The sequence below is a fragment of the Anomalospiza imberbis genome, chromosome 3 (genome assembly GCF_031753505.1).
Source record: "Anomalospiza imberbis isolate Cuckoo-Finch-1a 21T00152 chromosome 3, ASM3175350v1, whole genome shotgun sequence".
Classification (NCBI taxonomy): domain Eukaryota; kingdom Metazoa; phylum Chordata; class Aves; order Passeriformes; family Viduidae; genus Anomalospiza; species Anomalospiza imberbis.
In genome coordinates this window covers 26,183,651-26,205,707 of record NC_089683.1, presented here as the reverse complement: position 1 = coordinate 26,205,707, position 22,057 = coordinate 26,183,651, and the positions used below count along the sequence as shown (strand labels likewise).

General features: G+C 35.3%; 1 protein-coding gene across 18 annotated transcripts in view; it reads left to right on the top strand.

Moving 5' to 3' along the window:
- Nucleotides 1–22,057, top strand: part of KHDRBS2 (KH RNA binding domain containing, signal transduction associated 2) — a 333,019-nt gene that overhangs the window by 60,404 nt on the left and 250,558 nt on the right. The gene's annotated exons all lie outside the window — the stretch shown is intronic.

Sequence of the window (22,057 nt, the reverse complement as noted above, 5' to 3'; positions counted from 1 at the left end):
AAAAAACGAATGTTTTAGCATCTCAGACTTTCTTATTAATTCTCATTGTTATATACTTTAATGCAGAAAAAGGATTTTATTTCTTGCAAAATTTAGATGCTTATGGGATGTTTTTGGTTTTTTTATAAAAGAATATTGGTTTTTTTGGGACTTGGGTGTTTGTTTGGTTTTCTTGTACAGTTCTTAATTTTACATAAACAGTTATTCCAACAATATTCATACTGAAATGATAAACATCTCTGTTTGTCTCCAGAGTATTTTTTCCTTGCTGATTTATTATCACATGATATATGGTTCATCATTAGCCTTGATTACACTTTGAGCTTTTTGCTTTATACTTTCATCAGAGCAATAAATTACAATTGGTAAAAAGCTCATCAAATAAAATGAAAGGTTTAAAAAAATTGAGATTCAGTTATTCCAGCTGACACTTACCTCCTGACTAGTGGATATAAAACTGAGATGATGTAATAATCTAAATGGTGAAGACCTTAGAAACACATACAATGCTATAAGGAATTATTTTCTTGCTGCATAGCCTGAGGTGCTTTGCCTTGATTTGTGGTATTTTGTGTAAATGCTGTAGGTGACCTGAAGTTCTTAGTCAGGATGTAATAGTGCTGTAACTTCATAACAGCAGACTGATAATTATTCAGAATACTGTTTGATGAAGACAGTAGAATAAAAGACAAACTATTTAAAAGACAAAACACCATAATCTATCCAATATAGTACCTGAATATGATTAAATTAGCTTCATTTACTTTAATGAATGTGTCATATTAATGAATAGTAAAAGATATAAGGTATTTTTACAGCATTTGAGTGGTGGAGCAAAAGAAATCAGTGTGATGGAAATGAAATACTTATTCAGTAATGCAGAATAATCTCTTGCAGGGTTTCTGTAGTTGATTTGCTAGCAATATTCTGTGCTTGGCATGGAACTATTCCCAGAACTGCAGGTTTCCTGATACTGTCTGTAGGAACCATCTTTCAAGGACTGCATTTGCACTTTATATCAAACAGCTGATTGCTGTGATCTAGTGTCTTGTCTTTTCTGGATAATTGTATACATTAGTCAATCAGCACACAGCAGTTGCTCCAGCTTCCTTTATAATGAAAAAAAACTAGAAAATAATTAAGAGGATTAGTTTTATATATTTGGCAGACTATGTTAATAATAGCAGTTTATCGGACTTGTATTTATAAATAGTTAAAATAATTACCATATGATTTCACTTAGGAGTCATTTCTATTTGAAAGAACATTATTTTAAATCATTCAGTCATTGTTTGCTGATAAGCTTTTTTGGGCCGTGCTAGGTAAGCAGGGTTCTGTAAATATGCAGAAAGTGTCCAAGTGTATAAAATTAAAAAAAAAAAAATTCTGCCCAGTTAAAAACCATCTAAAACAACAGTTTACAGGCTCTCTGTTTAGCAATGAGGGCAGCTCTTGGAAGACATTTGTACTTACTTTAACTTCATGTAAAAATACAAATTGCTCCAAGGAAACCTTTGGCCTAAAAATTATTATGGTCTGTAGGCTAAGCTTGTATGACAGCTGTAGAGTCAGCAGCAGTGTTTTAAGGTTTGAGCAAAAGTTAACACAAAAGGCTTCTAGTGGCTAAATAGTTCTTGAAGCTGCAGAATAAGTCTTATGAAATTGTCTCCACTCAAGTGTCCACAGTCTGGTGCAGACAACAGGAAAAGAACATTAAAGGCTGTGATTAGCAACAGCTGTCTTATGTTACTAGCTGGTAAAGACACAGGCCTCTTTCCTCTGCTCTAAAATGGGGATTTAAAATAGAGACGGGGTGTTAGATGATACTTCAGCAATGATCTTTTCTGAGATTAGTTATCTTAAATATCAGCAGCCCAGGTGAAAACAGCATCTCATTTACACACACTCCAATGTGCAGCAGATATTTTTAATGCAGTAAAAATTTCTCTTGAAACAGTGATGCAATATCTTTGTTGATCCTTTGTTCTGTCCCATAATGCCTTTTATATTTTTTTAACTTTCACGATATGTGAACTCCAACTAAGACTTGCATGAAAATACCTCAAGGTTTGTTTAAAAAGACTTCAGCACAGATCAGTGTGAATTTATTTCAAATACATCAGATATGGGAAAATAGTGGGTTATTTAAAAATATAAAACAAACCCCAAAAATCTGAAATTATCTTGTTGTTGAAAAACAAAAGTGACGGTTTAGGCACTTGGTGGGAAACTTTGTCATTTGCATGGCAATACAGATTTTTGCCATTTACTTACTTGTAGTTTGGTTTCTGTTGTTTTCTATAGTTCCTACCTTTTTTTGTGATAACTTGTTTAAGGAGCATCTAAACTGGGCTTTGATAATTTGTTCCTTTGCACAGTTTAAGAATTTGAGAACTTGTTTAAAGCCTTCGCTTCATGTAGCACATAAAATAGGAAGTTTTTGTTTGCAAACTTCTCCAGTACACATTGTAAATTAAAATGTTGCTGTCTTTGGTGAAATTCTGCCCTCATTATCCTGGCTTCAGCTTAGCTGGGTTTCAGCCATTAAGGAATGACTCAGTTTGTTAATTTCTTTTTCATTCTGTGAGTGCAGATATATGAAATAGCTGACAAGTTAAAAATAAACAGTATGTGTATAAAAGTCTTAAATATTGCAGTGCATCTGTCTTGGTTTGACCTCAACCAGCAACCAAGCTCCATGCTGATACTCACTCCTACACCAGTGGCATGGGAGAGAGATGGAATAGTGACAGTGGGTTGAGACAAGAGACTTTAACAGCTAAAGCAAAAGTTGTGCATGGAAGTGAAGCAAAATCAGGAATGTCGTCACTGCTTCCCGTGGATAGGCAGGTGTTCAGCCATCTCCGGAGAGCAGGGCCCCATCATATTTAATGGTGACTTTGGAAGACAAATGCTATCACTCCACGTCTCCTCCTTCTCCCACCTTTATTTGCTGGTCGTGACACTGTATGGTTTGGGATATCCCATTGTTATTTGGAGTCAATGTCCTCCCAACTTCTTGAGAACTCCCAGCCTGCTCGCAGGTCAGCTGGGATGAGGAGCAGAAAAGCTTTGACACTGTAAATGCTGCTCAGCAATATCAAAAACATCTCTATTTTATCAACATTGTTTTCAGCACAAATCCAAAACACAGATCCAGACTTCGAAGAAAGTGATTTCTATCTCTGCCTGGTCTTAATGGAATAACTAAACATGCATCATTGTAACAAAGTAATGCTTTTTGCTTTATAAATGTGTGGGGAAGTTTCAAAATTCCTTTTAGTTGAGGTCAATTCAATTTTCAAATTCAAGTGTAATTGTCACTCAGAATCTCTGATCTACACAACACCAGGAATAATAGGGGCAAAAACTTCTTTAGGTACTGTGTTTAATCGAGAATTTATTAGTATTTGATTTTTCCATTAAATTTCAATTTCTGGAGTCACTGATATACAGAAAATTATTCCAGAAAATTTATATAAAATGTACTTAAGATTCATAATAATCTACTGAAAAGATACTTGAATAAATATTATTCAGCAATGAAATACCAGGCCCTATTAAGCACTCACTTATTAGAAGAAGGATCTTTTGAATTTTCTAATATCTCAGTTCCGCTTCTTACCAAATTCCCTATTAATGTATAGTTTCAATTTTGATCATTATTTCAGATAGACCAGCAGGAATTTTTCAAGCTTTCAATTATAGTTTTTCAGTATTGTTGACTTTTTTGCTTCAAATAAGTAGCTATAACCAAGATATTTTCTTTAAATCACTTCTGTATGAACTGTCCAACTAATTCTGAAAAGTGAAATGAAATATGTGAACACTTGAAGAAAGGAAAGTTGGAAAAGTAGTTATCTTCCTGTGCTTAAGCTGAGAGAAAAAGCAAAACTACTCAAACCTCAAAATCTCATTCTACTTCTCCAAAAGTTTCTTGAAAGTGGTGCAATTCTACTATTCAGTGCAGTACTCAGTATTTCTGATTGTACTCAAGAACCAAAATAGATACAGATCTTCTGTTCCATTTAATGTCAACAAACATTTGGAAAATCCAGACAAACACTTTAGCTGTACTTTCAGTAAAATACATGAAAAAAAATATCACACACATTTTCTTTTTTCCCCCTCACCTACTTAGGACCTGATCTTTCATCCATCTCTCTACTTACCTTTTCCAGGTAAGTTCGGGAAATGAACCCTGAGTCTAACGCTTCTAGGGCCAATGCCAATCTTGCAGAGCTCTTGAATGGTTACAGGAAATACCTTTTATTATGTAAAAAATAATTTCTGTCCCCGTTTTCGTTAATGCTTTATTTATTTTCATAATACTGCTGTTGAAATCAGCTTTGACAGCATTAACTGCCTTCTTTATTATGCTGAGAAGTGCTGCTCTGTACGGACCTCTTTAAAAATTGTTTCGTAAAGTTGTTCCTGACTGCAAAGAATGAAGTGTGTTTCAGATAGAATTTAGAGATTTGCCTTTCTGTTTCATTTAACTATCCATGGCTGTATAAATCTTTAGCAATGTAGTTAAAACAGCACTAACATAGTTAAAAACAAGTAATGCAAAAAAATATTCCCAACATTAGGGCTTCTTTCCCTACCTTTGATTGCATGATGGTGAAAGATTTCTCACAGGTATCTTCCTTTATTTATACATGAAAATACATAGTTCAGCCTTCATCCTTTACTGTTTTCTTCCTAAACTCATTCTTGAAATTACAAGCAAGGACACAAAATTGCTGCTTAGTGATTTACTGGGATTTACTCAGTGCTGTTATACTGGAATGCGGTATTGCCTTCCATATTTCAAGACAGACTTTTAGAGTGGTTAGAATTTACCATTTCGTATTGCAGAGCACTCAAAGGCCAAAACTAAGATGGAAACACCCTTTGTGCTCAGTACACTTAATAAGTACACTGGCCTTTCTCCAAGGAGCTGACAGTCTAGAAAACACAATGTAAGTAGAAAATGGGACAAATTAAAATATGAGCAGGAGAAAGTTGGTAGCTGGTAGCAACTGTGTGAAATACAGATAAGTCCTAGCCACTCCCCATTGGGAATGCTGGTCATGACTCATGTTTTCTAGGCCACCAAAACTTGAATATTCCTCTCTATTTTACTATTCCTATCTGAGGGGGAAAGAAATATATAGTTTATAACACTGCTTTAATAAAATAAGTGTGCAAGTGGGCAGGAATTCACCCTGCTTAAACCAACAGCTCTGATCAGGAGCATGATTTCATGTTACGCTGGTTGTGTATGATTGATAGTGGACATGTGCTCAACATACACCCAAAGATACTTGGGGTTTTTCTTTGCAATTACAGCAGCATTGTTTCTTTCTCTGCTCTTGGTATTAATGGAGGATTTGAGGGCTAAATTTTGTCTTCAGTGTCATTTGTACAAGTTCAGTATTTTCAAAGGAATGTGCTTTTGGTATCTCAGGGGAGTTCAGCAAGCAAGTCTGTTGATGATTTATGATAAGAAATAGAATCTACCTCACTTCCACTTACTCGTGTTGCTTTTTAAGGACTATAATAATGTAGTGAACAGTAAAAATTAAATACACAGTGAATCATATCTACTAAAGCTTTCAAATTGGACCTAAGCTTCATGAGAACTGTAAAGCAGACTGTTGGTTAGGGTGAGATTTTTCACAGTACTCTTGACTTCAACAGGAGCAGAACTAAGCCGGTGATACGTACTGATCAAAAAGCTCACCTCTTTATGATCAGGTTTGAATGACTTGTTACTACTTTTTTACTTCTAGCTTTTAAGAGGATCAGTTGCCAGTTACATTAGTTAGCATTTATAACATCAACATCTTAAAGTTGCAGGGCAGTAGAGGAAAAGACTTTATGGCAGATTGGTTCTATTATGTGTCTGAGCTTTTCTATGTCCTTAAAAATTGAAGTTTGAAAAACTCGTAATGTGAGCAAGCAATAGGTAGAACATTGTAGCGCTATCAACACTTCTAGCACAAATCCCAAACACAGCACCTTACTGTCTGTAATGAAGAAAATTAAATCCAGTCAGCCATATCCAATACAGCTTTTCCATTTGAAATGCTGCTATCATATAGGATGTGAGATTTTACTTATTTTAGTTCATACACATATTTTTAATAATAATAATAGTAGTAGTAATGGTCTTAATAAGGAAATACAGTGCAGTATAAATGTCATGCTTTTTTTGTATGTTAAAGTCTTATATGCTAGCAGAGAATGAAAGAACAGTAAACTGATAACTAAGCAAAGTATGGTTTAAGAATGTTTTGGAAGCTTGTTAAAGTTGCGCTTAAAATGAATATTTACCTCCTTTCAAGCATTGAAAAAAGATCCAATATTTAACGGAAAAAATGCACACTGGGTACTTCAAAATTGCTGCAACAGGTAGTTGCTGTTCATTGTTTCATCTGCCTTCATTATTCTAGTCTAAACTCATCAAACGTCTTGTAAGTGCAGAATCTGTGTGGGCTAATCAGTTCTGGAAAGCAAATATATTGCTTTGTCTTACACAGACACTCCTGAAATATGTTTTTACCTCTTGAAGCTGAAGATGAAATCTGTTTTGTGGCTTTTTAGGCTTTTTCCTCTGTTCAAGTATGTTACAAGGTCACTTCAAAGTAGTCATTAATGTAATTTATAATAACTCTCATCTAATTTTTGAAAATTACTTATAAAATATTAACACAAGAGATAAAACTCTGCCTTGATCCTTTTGCAATAGACCTAATGAATAGACAGGAGGTAATAGAGCTCATCATAGAACAATTCAGGTTTTGATGGGACCTAAGTACACAAGCAGTTCCTTGAACTTCAGAGCTAAGGAAGCTTTTTGAGTGCATCTGTGTCTTTTGCTTAGTTGTGAGCTCTGATTTGGTGTTTTGCTTATGGGTATAATGACAAAAATGTTGTCCTTTATGGGTTTTCTGATCTCCTACAGTATGAGCATAAGGCACAGCCTTTGCCTCAGTTTGAACATGTTCTTCTATCCAGCTCTGTGTGCTCTCCAAACTTCAAAGATCTTACTTGTCTTTGAAATAGCCTCCTCTTGCAAACTGAGTTGAAGTCAAGTTTTGAGATCAATAGTAGTAGGGAAAAAGACTGCACCAGGTAGGTGATCACCTTGCCTTAATTCCCTGTGAAAGGCTTGGAAATTACATGCCCCCATGGGTCATGTATGTCTCCTCACATAGGAGAAGGCCAATTACAGCAACAAGGACATACAAGCAGCCTTCTCCAGAGCCTGTGTGCCCCAAGCAGAGTGAATGTGAATTTTCTGGACTGGTTAGTTCAGTGACAAGGTTTTCTTCTTCTTCAGAACTGTCCTTTGAATGGTTTTGTAACTCTTTTGCAACGTCATAGATTTTGGTGGCTTTCTCACTCTTTCTCAAGCTTCCCACACATAATCAGAAAACTTTAAACCATGTTGCTATATGGAGGAGTATGGTAATGAAAGAAATTTTTGCTGAAAATGCTCTTACTTGCTGAGTTGCAGGTATTTAGCCTAGAGCATGTTTGACCTCAGCCACCTTCTTTCCTGTTTTGTTTTTTACTCACATTGAGCAAACAAAATAATCAGGTGACACTTTCACATAATGCAAATGCAAAAGATAGGCTCTAATAGTGAAGAAATCTGTTTCATAAATGTATCTTTCATGTTTTATTAGAATACATATATATGTGCTTGTTTGTGTTTTATTAAAACTTATTAAAAATATGCCTTCCATTTTTAACCTACATAGCTTGGTAGTAGCATCAATATATAAACATTTTCAGGAGCACAAAGAATCAATTGCAAACATGTTCACTTGATAGATTTAGATTTTTCTATCAACAGTAGAACCACCAATTTATCTGTGGTTACCACAGGTTATTTGTGGGTTTTTTTAACTGTTACATATCCGTGGTTTGGGATTGCGAGTAAGAAGCAAAATACTACACACTGGGAGGAAGCCATGGTGTCCCTCTTTCATTTCAAGAAATGTAACAATTCATAGTTCTGTCACTCACGTGTTCTTAAAAGAACACAAGGAGGAGACAATTCTTCTATCACTTTTCCTAGAGATGAAGTCACAGTTTTGTTCCAACAGGATGGATTTAGAGCAGGTGACAACTATAACAGAAATCTGTTTCCATTCTTCCGAGATCATAATCCTGTTACTGAAGCAAGGAGTGGGTAGCACTAAGGTAAATATTGTCACCTATGACTTATTCTACTACCAGAAATGTCCACCATGGCATACATAGCATAATTGCACACCATTTGCTCACTAAACACTGGTTTCCAAGCTGATAGACAATCTACTGATGAGACAAACTATTTATTGTCTATGTCAACTCAGCAAGAGAGAAGTAGATCTTCTTCACCTGGTTTATTTTACCCAAGGAAAATTCACTGACGCAATGCTTAATGTAAGAAGAAAAATTGTTTGATGCTTAAAAGAAAAATTATACAGACTATAGAGAATTGTTCAATAATGATAATAAGAATAAACATGTTTCTCAGAAGTTAAAGAAATCTAGTGTTAGTTTGGAATAAATTATTTCTCTGTCATGAGACAAAGAAATAGCAGAAAGCCAGAAAAAGCATTTTTTTTTTTCTGAAAGAGAACAATTTATTACTGATTTTACCAGCAATGAATTCTTGCTGGGTCTTTTTAGGTTTTTTTTTTTTTCTTATATACTGGGAATATTGTTTCAGATTTTATAGCCTTAGGCTGTTCTTTATCACATTGCTTTAAATACTTATTTTTATGATTGAATGAAAGTGGAATTTGGAAGAAATAGAATTCTTTCTGTGTAAGCTGTAAAACTTTATCTCAGTGCATCACATAGGTAGCAGATACTTTAAGATACTATAAAAAACTTTACATATAAATAAAAAAGTGGATACAATTAAGACCATGTTTTATGTCATGTCCCAGCATGATGCAAGGCAGTGGTTTTTTGTTGTGGTGATTTTCAGACCCAGGAGTCTGCATTCTCAGTGAAGCATGTTCTGTGAATTGTCATGTTGCCTAAAAATAATCAACATACCAAAGTGGGCAGGTTATCTGCAGATTTCCCAGGTATCAAAGTACTTTAACAGATAACAGAAATCACAGTATATCTTTCTAGATAAATGTGTTCACATATGAAACTTAAAACACTGATGCTTGGTGGCTTTATTGCCAAAACATCACCTGACAGTTGCTGCTTATGAAACTCTCTTCTTACTCGTGATAGTATTTAGATATTTCTTTAATGGAAAATTAAGTTTTCCAGAAAACCTTAATATCATGTCTGGGTGGGAAGACAGTGAAGATGATCATTATTTACAGCAACTATTGTCTCTAAACTTTGCAAAAATAAGCACTTTAAGTCCAAGTGTATAAATCACATTTCGGGTGGGTTTTGTCTTCCTGAATTGTCCTGCTTTAGTTACAAGTTCTTGTGATTTACACCATGTAGCAGACAAAATTACACCAAGTAATTTAAAATTTAAGCTGTTTTGTTGGATTTTGGGGATGTGGTTTTCTTATTCAAATGAGATTTCTATGGAAGCAGGTGCTCGTCTGAAGTGACATTAAAAATAAATAGTTCTCAAGTGTAAAAGCTTGAGATAATTGGGAATTAGGAATTTCATGATGGAATTGCAAGGATTTTATATATATTTTAGATTTTTATGTGATCTGTTTAGTTTTACTGAAGACACTAGGAACATTCTTCAGATACATAAAAATAGATAATTTTTTCTAGAATAAAGACTTCACTTACAGCAAGGAAAGTGCAAAAAAAAAGGGATACTGTAGAATCTACTGTGAGTTACTGTTCAGACTTATTGTGAACACATTCTCTTCAACAGTTAATTTCTGCCTGAAAGAAATAACTGTAGCATCAATGCCTTATTCTGCTAACTAAAGTAACCTGAAATATGTTGAAAAATAGTCTCTAACATGAATGAGTAAATTATTTTTTCTTCAGTAAGTACACTCTTTCTTGTTTTCTGAACAATTTCCTCATTCATACTTTTTTAACTAGGAAAATCAGGAGGAATCACAGGCTAGTTCTGTTGCACAGTCTGCTATATCTGTATGTAAGAAGTGTCAGAAATATCAAATACTTCATTCAGGGCTTGAGTGGTAAAATACATAGACTTTGATTCACTAATGTATAACTTCACTTTCTCTTCAAGTTTCTTAGTTTTGCAGCCACTGGAGTCTGTTAATTATTCAAGAAATGAGCTGAGTTGAAGTGGGTGGTTTATCAGCCAGTACAGTGGCTTACAATGAAAACCAGCACATACAGGACCCAGAAGATACTGTGATGTACCTATTATCTGCTCACCTTAATTTTTAGGCAATTTTTAATTGTAATTTTTCTGTAAAACTCATTTATTACTGTTCTATAATTTAGAAGGAAAATCAGGTACTCTGTTTTGGTGAGGAACTGATCATGGGCACATCCTAAATTTTTCCTGGGTGACAGGAGAAATATTCTCAGACATTTGCGGAAGAATAGCAAGAACAGTATTTCCAATAATTATTATCAGCTAAATTTGCAGTAAGTTATAAAGGAAAATAGTACACTGGTTTAAAATTAAAAGAATATTTAAAAAAAATATTATGAGAAAACAAAGAAAAAAATGTACAATTTTTCTTTCCAGGCAACAGAAGGCCAGTGGCTATTTTGAAGCTTTAAGGATTTTTTTTGAGGAGTGTGGTTAGAAGAGGTAGTAGATTTCATGTGAATTGTTATTACTGTGTTATTCTGGCATCCAGTGTATTTGTCAAGTTTTAAATGAAATTTTCAACTCGGGAAGTTTAAGGTCATCATTTGACATACATCTTGTGTTAATTCAAAAAACAGTGAAAAGTGGTTGTTATTGTATCCATCTGTAGCAGTGGAAAGTAATTTTAGTAGGCTTTGGAATAAATACATATAAGATGATACACATTTTTCAACTGAGTCTGACATCTGACTTCATGAATAAAAAAGACCCTATTAATCATGAGGTGATAGAGTCACATGCATTGTATTTATCATTCTTGTTGGAGAGTAAGTTGTCTCTAGTTAATATTTTGAAGAAATACATAGCAATTATACAATACAAATAAGAAATGAAAAGATACAGTTAACTTCTGCTGAAGCTTAAATTTTGGTCGCTAACTTTTATGCTACTGCTTCACAAATTATAGTGTGTGCATGTAGGGAATGTAATTTCATCATCTATAATTGAGCAATATGCATATAGGAATGTGTATGTGAATAATACTTAATTCCATGGCTTAAAAACAAACTAACTATACATAGATGATATCCAACATCAGATGTGCTCATGCAGTCTAGAGAAAGTATTCAAGCACTCTGTATCAAGGATATAGAAATAATATTTTCAAATAATCTTCAATAGTATAAATGAACAACAGTTCAATATCCCAGTATTTATTCCCTGAAGTTGACACAGTATGTTGGCATGTATAACCAGACTACACGGGGAGGGATCTATTGTCACTTAGCTGGGAGCACAAGACTGTGGATATTTATTGAAATACTCATTTTTGATGTATACCAGATAATTTTGTGGGAAACAAAGAATCTTTACTTGTGGGTAGACTTTCAAATACTACCATATTCCCCTTGAAGCAAGCAGAATTCATGACTACTGGAGATCTATTCTGATATGTGACTGAAGTGATTTGATTATTTCAGTTGATTTGTAATAATGGTTTAGTACCTCCAGTTTGTATGCTTTGTCCAACCTAATTTTGTACATATTATGCATAGTTCTTGGGGATTCCTGAATGTTTTACCTATGGCATTAGTGTCTTCAAGGAAAGGAAAGATTCAAGTACTTGTAATGATGAGTTGATTGCATAAATTACCTTCTAGTTTTTCTAGTGTAAGACAGTTTTCTTCTCCCCTTTTCACACCTCTTCCATCATTTTCCTTTGACATTCAATGCCTTAAATTAAGGGATGACGCTTTTTTTTGTAAGTATTAGAAATAATATTAGAAAAAATATTGAAAAATTGGGATTTTCATCTTACTAGGCTCAACAGTCTGCTCAAAGTCAGAGGATCACAGACTGGACTCCTTTGATGAGGTTTAAGGAACAGAGAACATGAAACATGAAGCTCTACGTGTTTAACAAACCAGTGCATCCTTAAGGGTTACAGATCTTAGATTCTTTTGTAAAGCTTCCCACCTCTTGTTGAGGTATCCTCTTAGTAATGCTTTACTGCTACTCCATACTTTTCTTCTTCTGTCTTAAAAGTCTTGAAGTATGTCAGTGTTTCTTTCTTTCTTAGGTGTGTAACAGAATATTCTTGAAAACCACATTCCATAAAAATGGCTTAATGGATAACAAGTTTTGCCAGTAAAAAAGGCTATTTGCTATTTTTCCTTTTCATTATTTTAAAATAACAGTACACAAGCCCTATGTGCTATAGAAGTAGTCTTGCCAGCTCTAGATTGATATCTATATACACTGTAAGATAGGAGTTATCAGTATGTATGACAGTGTGGCAGACTTCAGCTATTAGATCTGAAAACAGATTTAGTACAAAATGGAGAGCTAAAATGACATATAGCAGGGCTGGCAGCATCATTTCCATAATCCTTTTAAAATATTTTGGAATATTTTTCTAATGGTGGCATTTTTCTGAGAGCTGCTGTTTCTTCTTGTGCCTACTATGGTTTCTGGCTCTTGGTCTTTTGTTCTAAGACTTAAGTCTATGATGGGTCATTGTTGACTGTTTTGTGTCTTTTTGTGTGTAGGAGAAAGAGAGACTTTGTGAGCTACTGTGTAGTACAAGTGTGTGTTCAGACTCAGTGATCCACATGGTCCTTCTCAATTCTGTGTGACTCTGAAAACTCCCACATATTCTCATGTCACTGGTTAGGGAAGTCCAGAACTGGAAATTGAAAAGCACTCCCTCAAGTCCATCATTGCCTCTGTGTGTAGGCAGCTATAAGCAGCAGACCTGAATGGATTTTGGCAGGGGAAAGAAGCACAGGTGACTGCCTTGTAGGACTCATGAGCAGGCAGTCACAGCTCTGCATCTCTGTAGGGATAGCAGGACATCTTCACTTACCACTGACCACTGCTAATGCCAGTTATTTGCCCAGTAAGACACAAACTATGAGAGCAATTTTTGAGGCCATAAACTAGAATTCAGTGGGAGCTGAAATTATAAATAATATAGGATGAGTTATACATAATGGTGAGTAATACATAATTACATTTTCATCAGCTGTCCTGAGTTACAGGACACACAAACCAAAGCAGCAATTGTCCCCTCAGCATAAAGTGGCTGATAATTAACTACTGCAAGTCTCTCTCTCCTGTTGCAGACTTTTCTGTACTCTTACTTTGCATCCCTTTGTGCAGTTCTAAAGGCTGTTTGCTGATGCTCTTGCTGGAAAGGAGCTACCATGGATGATTGTTTTTCCAAGCTGTTAGGACACTATAAGTAAGTGGTGCATTTTTAGGTGTGTGATCTACACACAGATTTCTCCCAGTTTAAAGAAAGTTAACTCCTTGCTTTTTCAGATATATTTAAAAATATTACAAGACATCTGCCTATACCTATCCATAGCAAATTACAAGTGTGAAAAAGCACAGTCTTAAGCAATGCCTTGCATGTGAAGTGCCAAGTCATCACCAGATGCAGTCCCAGTAATCTCAAGGGCACATTTTTTCTCTTGGCTTCTTGCTAGTTGTAAAACTTTATGGATGCCAGACTGCCTAACAGGTGTTGCCCTTTTACTTTCTGTATTCATTATATAGCAGACACCTGATTATGTGTTTTTGTCCATCTTTTAGTTAGTTATCCTTCGCACACTCTTGTCTTCCCATCTGTCTATTTCAGATAGACTAATTTGTCTCTTTATAAGACCTAGCCCTTCTTTTATGTTTTCCTAACAGTAATTGATATGGGTTCTTGTAGTATTGCAGAATTCTATATGTAGTACTCTATTCTATACTACTATATATGGTATTCTGTCCTGCCTAAATATTTGTAGCATTTCTATGCATGACCTACATATGGTCACCTTTATTCTTTTCAGGTACACCTTTATCCTTGTGGAAATGAAAGGAAAAAAAATTATTTGATGGCCTCAATAATACATTGTAACAGGAAGAAGAAATGGGTATTTCAGAGATTCTTATGTATAGGCGCTAATATTGCAGCATCTCTGGATGGTTTTGGTATTTACATGTGGTAAGTTACAGTGTAACAAATTCAGTAGTCCATGGATATAGCTGTTCATTTGTGCATATGCTGTTACTCTTACAACATACTTATTTTCTTCTGACTCTGCTCTAGTGTTGTTCACTAGAGTATTTTATGCATCTTCTGTTAAGGAACTGTATTTGTCATTCTCAGGAGTACTGTCAATGAAACACTTTAATGACCTCCAAAATTCTGTCTGTCATGGGTTTCCCATTCTCAGACCCCTGAGAGATTCATGGGTTCTTTCCTTCTTTTTAGTTCCTGACATCCCACATCCTTCTCTTCACACAGAAGCTTGTCACCACTGAATAATTAAAAAACCTGCCTCCTACTCATATGCAATGTAAACTGCATAAATTAGAAATGAAAGTTTTCCTTGTTAGTATGTATTTTTTTGGCATAATTTTCCTCAAATTTTGATTTTAAAAAGATAATAAAATCACTTGGTAAACATAACCCTTGTTCAGTTGTTATTTTGAATGTTTCTATCAGAACTGTGCATAGGGTAGTGTTTTTGCAACATCACTAAACCAGTTTGTTTAGGGAAATGTGGATAAAAACTGAATCTATTTAATATTAACAAATGGTAGCTTAACACATGAATGTGAGCAGAGTGAGGGGAATGTGATGTTGACCTGTTCACTCTACCCACTTCTCCATTTTTAAATCATTTTTTCCCCTGGATTTTTCCTTATTTCTCTCCTTAGTTCCTTTCACTTTTTAAGTCTATGATTAAACAAGTGTTCTTTGACAGATAAATATTGCTCTCCCAGGTAAGAGGGACAACATTTGATATTGTTTCTTTATGCATAGGAAAGAAGGCAAAAAAAAAGTGTTAATATTTCAGTCCAAGATTTTTATGTGATTTATTATTCATAAGTTTTTATAGTTCTGGAAAAAGAAATCACTATATTGCTTCAATGGAAAGTAATTTGTGGGTTGGAGATTAGAGCAGTGGTATATTTATTTCAATCAAATCTTGCAGATTTATAAACATCAATATGTTTAAGACCTCATACAGAGTTGGCAATGTCTGTTAAAGATTTATTGTTGCAGTAGCACCATATTTGTGGAAATAATAAAGAGGCCGTATGTCACTTCTGAACTGCACCTGCAGTTTGCACTGATGTCTGTTCAAGAAGCATCTGAAGGGGTTTAGCCTGTGTGCCTTCTGAAACTGAGGTCAGCCAAAAATTGCCTGTCCATTTCAGTGCCCCATAAAGATTTGGTGACTTAAAAGTTCCTGCCTTTCTAAGTAGGATAGATCAAAGATGAAATGATGGTGTTGCTAAAGAAATATTATACTTAGTGGATAGAAGCCATTATCAGGAATTTCTTATCCTCTGGGTAGTTTCATGACTCTTGGTCTCACAGATTGTGAGTCCTGCTTTTAAAACCACGCTAAAATAATTTTCTCCCAAGCAGACTAATCCACTGAGTAGTTACTAACCTTGAAAGTAATATATCTTTTCGTAATATATTTATCTGAACGTCTTATAACTTGACATACTTTTTATTCTCTGCTTGATTATAGCAAATGAGATAGACTTTGATTTTGGAGAAATAAAGATACAATTTTCAGCACTTGATATGTTCAACTGATAGAGCAAGAATGAACTGTCCTCATTCCATTTTGAGCCTAGAAAGATTTGTTGATGAGTAGTCTGTCACATTATGTCATATCACAGAAATTTCCATCTTGTATAATGATCTCTTGTTATTACAGGAAGATGAATACAACAGCAGGACATTTCTACATAATAGTTAGTTCTGTAATATTTAATCCATCTGTATAAACTTTAGAATTATTTTCCAGATTTTTTTTTTAAATTTTAATTCCTCATACCTTCAATGCTTTCTTAACAGTGTTTGTTTCAGTGGGTGTTATAATTGAGAGAAACCAAGCTAAACCTGCCATTTGTCTTTAAGGCAAGTAAACCACTTAAGCAACTTTCAGTTGAATTGTGGTCACTGAAGCATTTTGCTGTTTCTGATTAGTCCCACAGAGTGTGAGCATCCTCATCTTGTCAGTTCAGAGGAGTCATTAAAGCCTGGGTAAGCTGTGATGATGTATGAGCTGTGGGTATGTAAATTCCCTGTTAGCAAATGCATTCTTCATCTTGTCAATTTTTTGCTACCTGCTGCTAACTCTGTAGGTAGCCCTGTGCAGCTGATTGAGGGAAAAATATGGAAAGTAGATTGCTCGTAAAGAAACAGTGGAGGTGATCCCTACATGTTCATAATTAGGCTTACTTGGAAGACCTTCTATGAAAACTGATTTTCATGTTACTTGGATAGAATATCAATGCAACATAGTGTCTGCTCTTCTGTGTCTACCTTACCACAGAGAAATCTATCTGCCTTATCTCATATTAAGGCAGTTTTACAGTAGAATAAACAGCATTGAACTGGCAAGTTTGAGATGCACATTATATATTTTTGTATTGTTGTATGTTAAAAAAATGATTTTTAGACTAAATTCTCAGATGTTGTGAAGTATTTAACATAGCTTCTTGTCAATTACTAATTCACAATATAGCTGAGGCTTTTCCACTGGATCGTGTTGGTTTCTCTGTAGAAGATCAGCAACATAAAAATACTCCTGCTATACTTAGTAGCGACCTTCTGTATCAGTAATTTGTTTTCCAGCTGATGGAAATAGCTTTTCCTCTTAGCCATAATGATGCTCACACACACAGTGAGTGTACAGTGACACTGCTAATGCAGAGCCATGCAATCAGCACTTTGAGTGTTACTATAATGACAGCATAGCAAAGGGTATTTCCTGTCAGAATTAGACCTTTTAAGTTCAATTCAACAGGCCAGTTGAGGGTGGCTTTTTTTTGTTTTCATTCTACAGATTCTTTTCCTTTTTGCTTGTTTCAGATTCCTAGAAGAAAATAAATTTATGAGCATTTTTAAAACATTTTGGGCATTTTCAGAAAAACAAGTACGTAATTCTGATGACTGCCACTTGCTTAATAGCCTCTAAGATTGTTTCTTGTAAAGGTAACTTTTGTGAAATTTATCATTATTAACAAGTGAAAGTAAACAAAGCACAATTATGTCCAGCTAGGAAAACATGACTGTATATTGCACTCCTGATTAGCCACCGAGTATGCTTTTAGCAGTCATTCACTTATCAGTATGTTTTATTAAATGAAATCAAGATAATTGTTTTTTTCAGCTGAAGTGTGAGGCACTCTGCACACACCAACCTGTTTGGTCATAGGAAAGTCTCAAATGACAGGTGAATATGTTACAAGTACTCTTTATAGATACTGAGACATTCCATACAATTATTAATGAATCAGAGTAGAATTATTTCATGGCAACCAGCAGATCAATTTGAGAAGGTTTTCTTAAAATATTTATTTTGTACAGAGATTGTTCCACTTACTAGTGTGAGGGGTTTTGCACAGCTGGTGATCGTTTCTAGGACTATGTATGAGTGACTACCCATCAATCATATTGCCTAATTGGCAGAGACAGCTGTTTTTTACTCTGTTTGGGAAAGAAACTCTAAACAGCTTGGAAAACCCAAATTTTTGTTAAAAATATTGTTTAAATGAAGACCTGCCTGACTTCATGCTTTCCTTCTGTTGATTGCTTTAAATTAATAACAGTGCACATGTCTAGAAAATGCTCAAAATCTTGACATCAGTATTGGCTGAAGATATACTAAGAGCTTTTTTTGTGCTAAATTATTATTTATAATAGTTATTATAATATTATAATTATATTTTATGTATTGAAATAATTTCATAATTCATAATCATAATATTATAATAGTGATAAAGTATTATTTATAATAGTTATTAATTAAAAGCATGTCTATCAAGCAGTAAATAGCTAATGTATAGTTTTTGAAAAAGTGTTCTTCATTAAATTGTTAGACTCCATGACTTCTTGTTGGGTGTTTTGGAAGTTGTGTTTTATTTTTTTTTACCAAGCTTTGTGTTGTGGAACATGAGATCCATTAGCCATGTATTGAGATTAGTATATAGGTTGGTCAGAAGAAGAGGTGGTGAGTTTTTTAGATATTAAGAAATGCTAGTTCCTGATAGGCACAATAATTGACAGTCATTAATCAAAATCTGAAAAGTGTCTTTTTAATGCATACTATGCCAGCATTTATTATTTATTAATTTTAATATTTTAAATATTGATAATTTTTTATACTTATTAACAGCAGGTAATATCAGATTATGCAGTAATTCAGACCTTACGTTTATTTCTTTGTGAACATATCAAACAAAGGCAGCTTGAAAAGATGCATGAGTTTTGCCTGGGTGGTTCTTGATATAATGAGGAAAAAGCTGCTGAACCCATACCAAAGAGAAGTCTAGTATTCTTTGATTTCTAAAAGATTGGGATATGAGCATGTTTGAGCATGAGAATATGCCATTGGACTCCGGAATAACTTAAAGACTCATTTAAGCCCCAACAGTAAGAATTGTCTCTTCAGCCATAATTAGTCTGTTATATAAATAAGTGCTAGAGGATATTGCCAGGCACTTGAGCCAAACTGGCCATGCTGTTAAATTGTCCAATGTTTCCTGACTTGTTTTTTTACTTGGAAACAGGACAGAATTTCACTAAAATTTACCTTCTTTTAGTTTTCAATTCAAGAAATGCTGAAAGATTTCTTGAGCTTGTGTTTTGTGAAAATTCCATAAAACTGACCAGTTTCCATCAGATTAAATGCCTTCTGTGACTTTAAATTACTTCTGTGTCTTTTATTATCTAGAGTTATCATACATGAAAAAGGAAAATGCTTCTTCAGATTAAAAAAATAGATTAATGCTTTCAAACAGTTTATGAAATTATTTCCAGTAACTCTTTTGCTGTGTGAAAATTGAACACTGATACATATTTTTTCCAATATTTACATATCACTAGGTCCCGTATTTAAAGCGGCATGTTTTAAAATTAAGTTAATTTCTACAGTTGTTATCTCTGTTAGTTGCTATGTGTGCATGTGCACTTTGTTACAGCAGAGAATTGTAATTTTCTTGTGAATCCATTTGTAACAGTATACTGGATGAGGAACCTGTTGATTGACTTGTTTTGCAGTTTCCATTCTAAACTCTGATGATCACTTGGTGGTGGTACTGTTGGTTGTGAGTAGCAAATGGCAGAGGAGAAGTAGGAGATGATCCTATACAGGGTAGAAGTCTTCTAGGCTACATAACAGCCCTCTATGTGCATGCCTTGCCCCAGAGAGCTCAGGCTGGTGAAGCATCAAACCTTGCCCTTGGCCTTCTCAGCATCTTTCTTGTGACCGTAGAAATGCAGCTGTGACATGATTTAGATTATACTGCAGTTTTAGAATTAGGTCATAGCCTTAAATGTAGATTCACAGAGAAAGCAGAAAACTGGTGCTTTTGGCAGGCAGTGCCTTTGGATTGTAAGTGGCACCGAGGAAGACCCCATGTAGTGCCGAGTATCTAAACAAATCTTTAGCTCAAGCTCTGTGTATAAATTTGTATGTAATGTTCCTGAACATGCCTTTCCCAGGAAATATTACGGAAATACAATTTGAAATTGTTTAAAACACTTATTTAAATTATAGAATTATTAGAGGTAATAGTAGTAATAATAGCTTACTCTGTGCTGACTACACGCCCTCTGTGTTAGTTGAGATTGAGTATTAGTGCATCATGACTCTCATTCTGCCAGGACTCTTGTTGCTGAGGGCTTAGTTGGAGGATAGGCAGAGGTTACTGCTCAGTCTTCTCCTACCCCATGGTGGATTTGTAATGCATGATGGATTTCACCAGTGACAGTTTCCCTAAGGCCGCTGAGGCAGTGGGGAGCAGGTGTAGAAGGAACCAAATTCTGCTGTGTAAATCAGCAAGACCATTCAGTGGCATGACCTGAAGAACTGGTTGGTAGCAACTGTTTGGTGTTTGGAGATAGCACAGGTTTTAGTGTAGCATTGGGCTGAAGGAGAAAATGAAATTCTTGGCAAAAAGAGCACATAAGCAGCTTGTATTCTTTTACAAGAATCTCTCCTATTACAGAAGTCCTCTTGATTTCAAGATCTCTTACGAAAGATATTGAACATGAATTCATTTTAATGGCCATGAACAACTAAATGTCTGTTTTATGAACATTTATATGATGGTACTTTATCTTGTATTGCTGTATTAAAATAATTTTCTGTCTGTACTTGACACTGGTGGGGCTGCACCTCAAGTACTGTGTCTGGCTCTGGGCCCCTCACAGGTAAGGGTCAGCCTCTTCCCTTAGCAACCAAAAACAGGACAAGAGGAAATGTCCTCAAGCTGTGCCAGGGGAAGTTCAGGTTCAGCATCAGGAAGAATTTCACAGAAAGGGTTCTTAAGCATTGGAACTGCCTGTCCAGGTGGTGTCAGTATCCTTGGAAGTCTTCAATAAATGATTAGGCATGGCATTTAGTGCTGTGGTCAATTTGGCATGGCAGTGTTAGGTAAAAGGTTGGACTCGATGACTGTGGAGGTAATTTCCAATCTAACTGATTCTATAATTCTATGATAATCGTTTGCATTACAATAAAATAGTTCCTTCTCAAATTACTTGCTTTTGTATTATATGGTATCTGGTTAAACATGCTTGTCAAGAATGCTCAAAAAGTTATTGAAAATATTCCTTCATACAAAGAAGGAAAGGTTTAATGAATTAACATTATACTGGACAGCATGTCCAGCTGTTCTGAACAGTTTTCAGAAGGATCTGATGCTTTGGGGCATCAAGCTCCTGCACTGTTCCATTGCCTGACCCCCCTCTCGGTAAAGAAATGCTGCCTGATGTCTAGTCTAAATCTCCTGTGGCACAGCTTTGAATCTTTCCCATGGGTCCTGTTACTGGATACCAGGGAGAAGAGCTCAGCACCTCCCTCTCTAATTCATCTCATGTGTAATCTGTGCACAGCAATGAGGTCACTCTTCAGCTTCCTTTCCTCCAAGCTTGACAAGCCCAAAGACCTCAGTCGCTCCTTTTAAGACATACCTTCCATCCCTGCCACCAGCTTTGTTGCCCTTCTCTGGACACATTCTAAGACCTTCACATAGTTCTTAAATTGAGGCGCAGAACTGCAGGCAGTTCTCAAGGTGACACTGCACCAGTGCTGAGTACAGAGGGGTGGTCGCCTTTCCTGACTGGCTGCTGGTGCTGTTTGATGCGCCCCAGGATGGTCTGCCCTTCTGCCTGCCCAGGCTCACCCTGCTGACTGGTGCTGAACCTGCTGCTGACCAGAACCCACAGATCTCTTACTGCAATGCTTTGCTTCTCTCCAGCCACTGCTTTCCCAGTTTATACCTGTGACCAGTCTTACTTCATTCCAAGTGCAGAATCTGGCATTTTCACTTGTTCAATTTCATGCCATTAATCATATCCCAGTGTTCCAATCTGTCTAGATCCCGCTGCAAGCCACTTGTCCCTCAGGAGAGTCAACTGCACTTCCCAGTTTGGTATCATTGCTGATGGTGCACTCGATAATCACTAAAAAGTATTTCTTTTGTTTTGCAGACTAATTAGATTATTTTTTAATAATATTGAAAAATCTTTCTAATTAATTGTATGATTGCTTTTAAAACATATTGCATCATTCATATCAATACATTACTGTTGTCTGAGGACAAGAAACAAAACTGTAGTTGAAATACGTTTGTTGTCGTATTTGAGTTGTGACAGCTTCTAACAAGTATAGGTTGAAACATCTGTTTCTTGGAGAAGAAGAAGAGATGTTAAGGAAGTACCTCAGACATGTAATTTAAATTCATAATCTCAAAAAATGTCGAATAATAAAAACCATAAACCTAAACAAAAGAAATTTTTCAAAT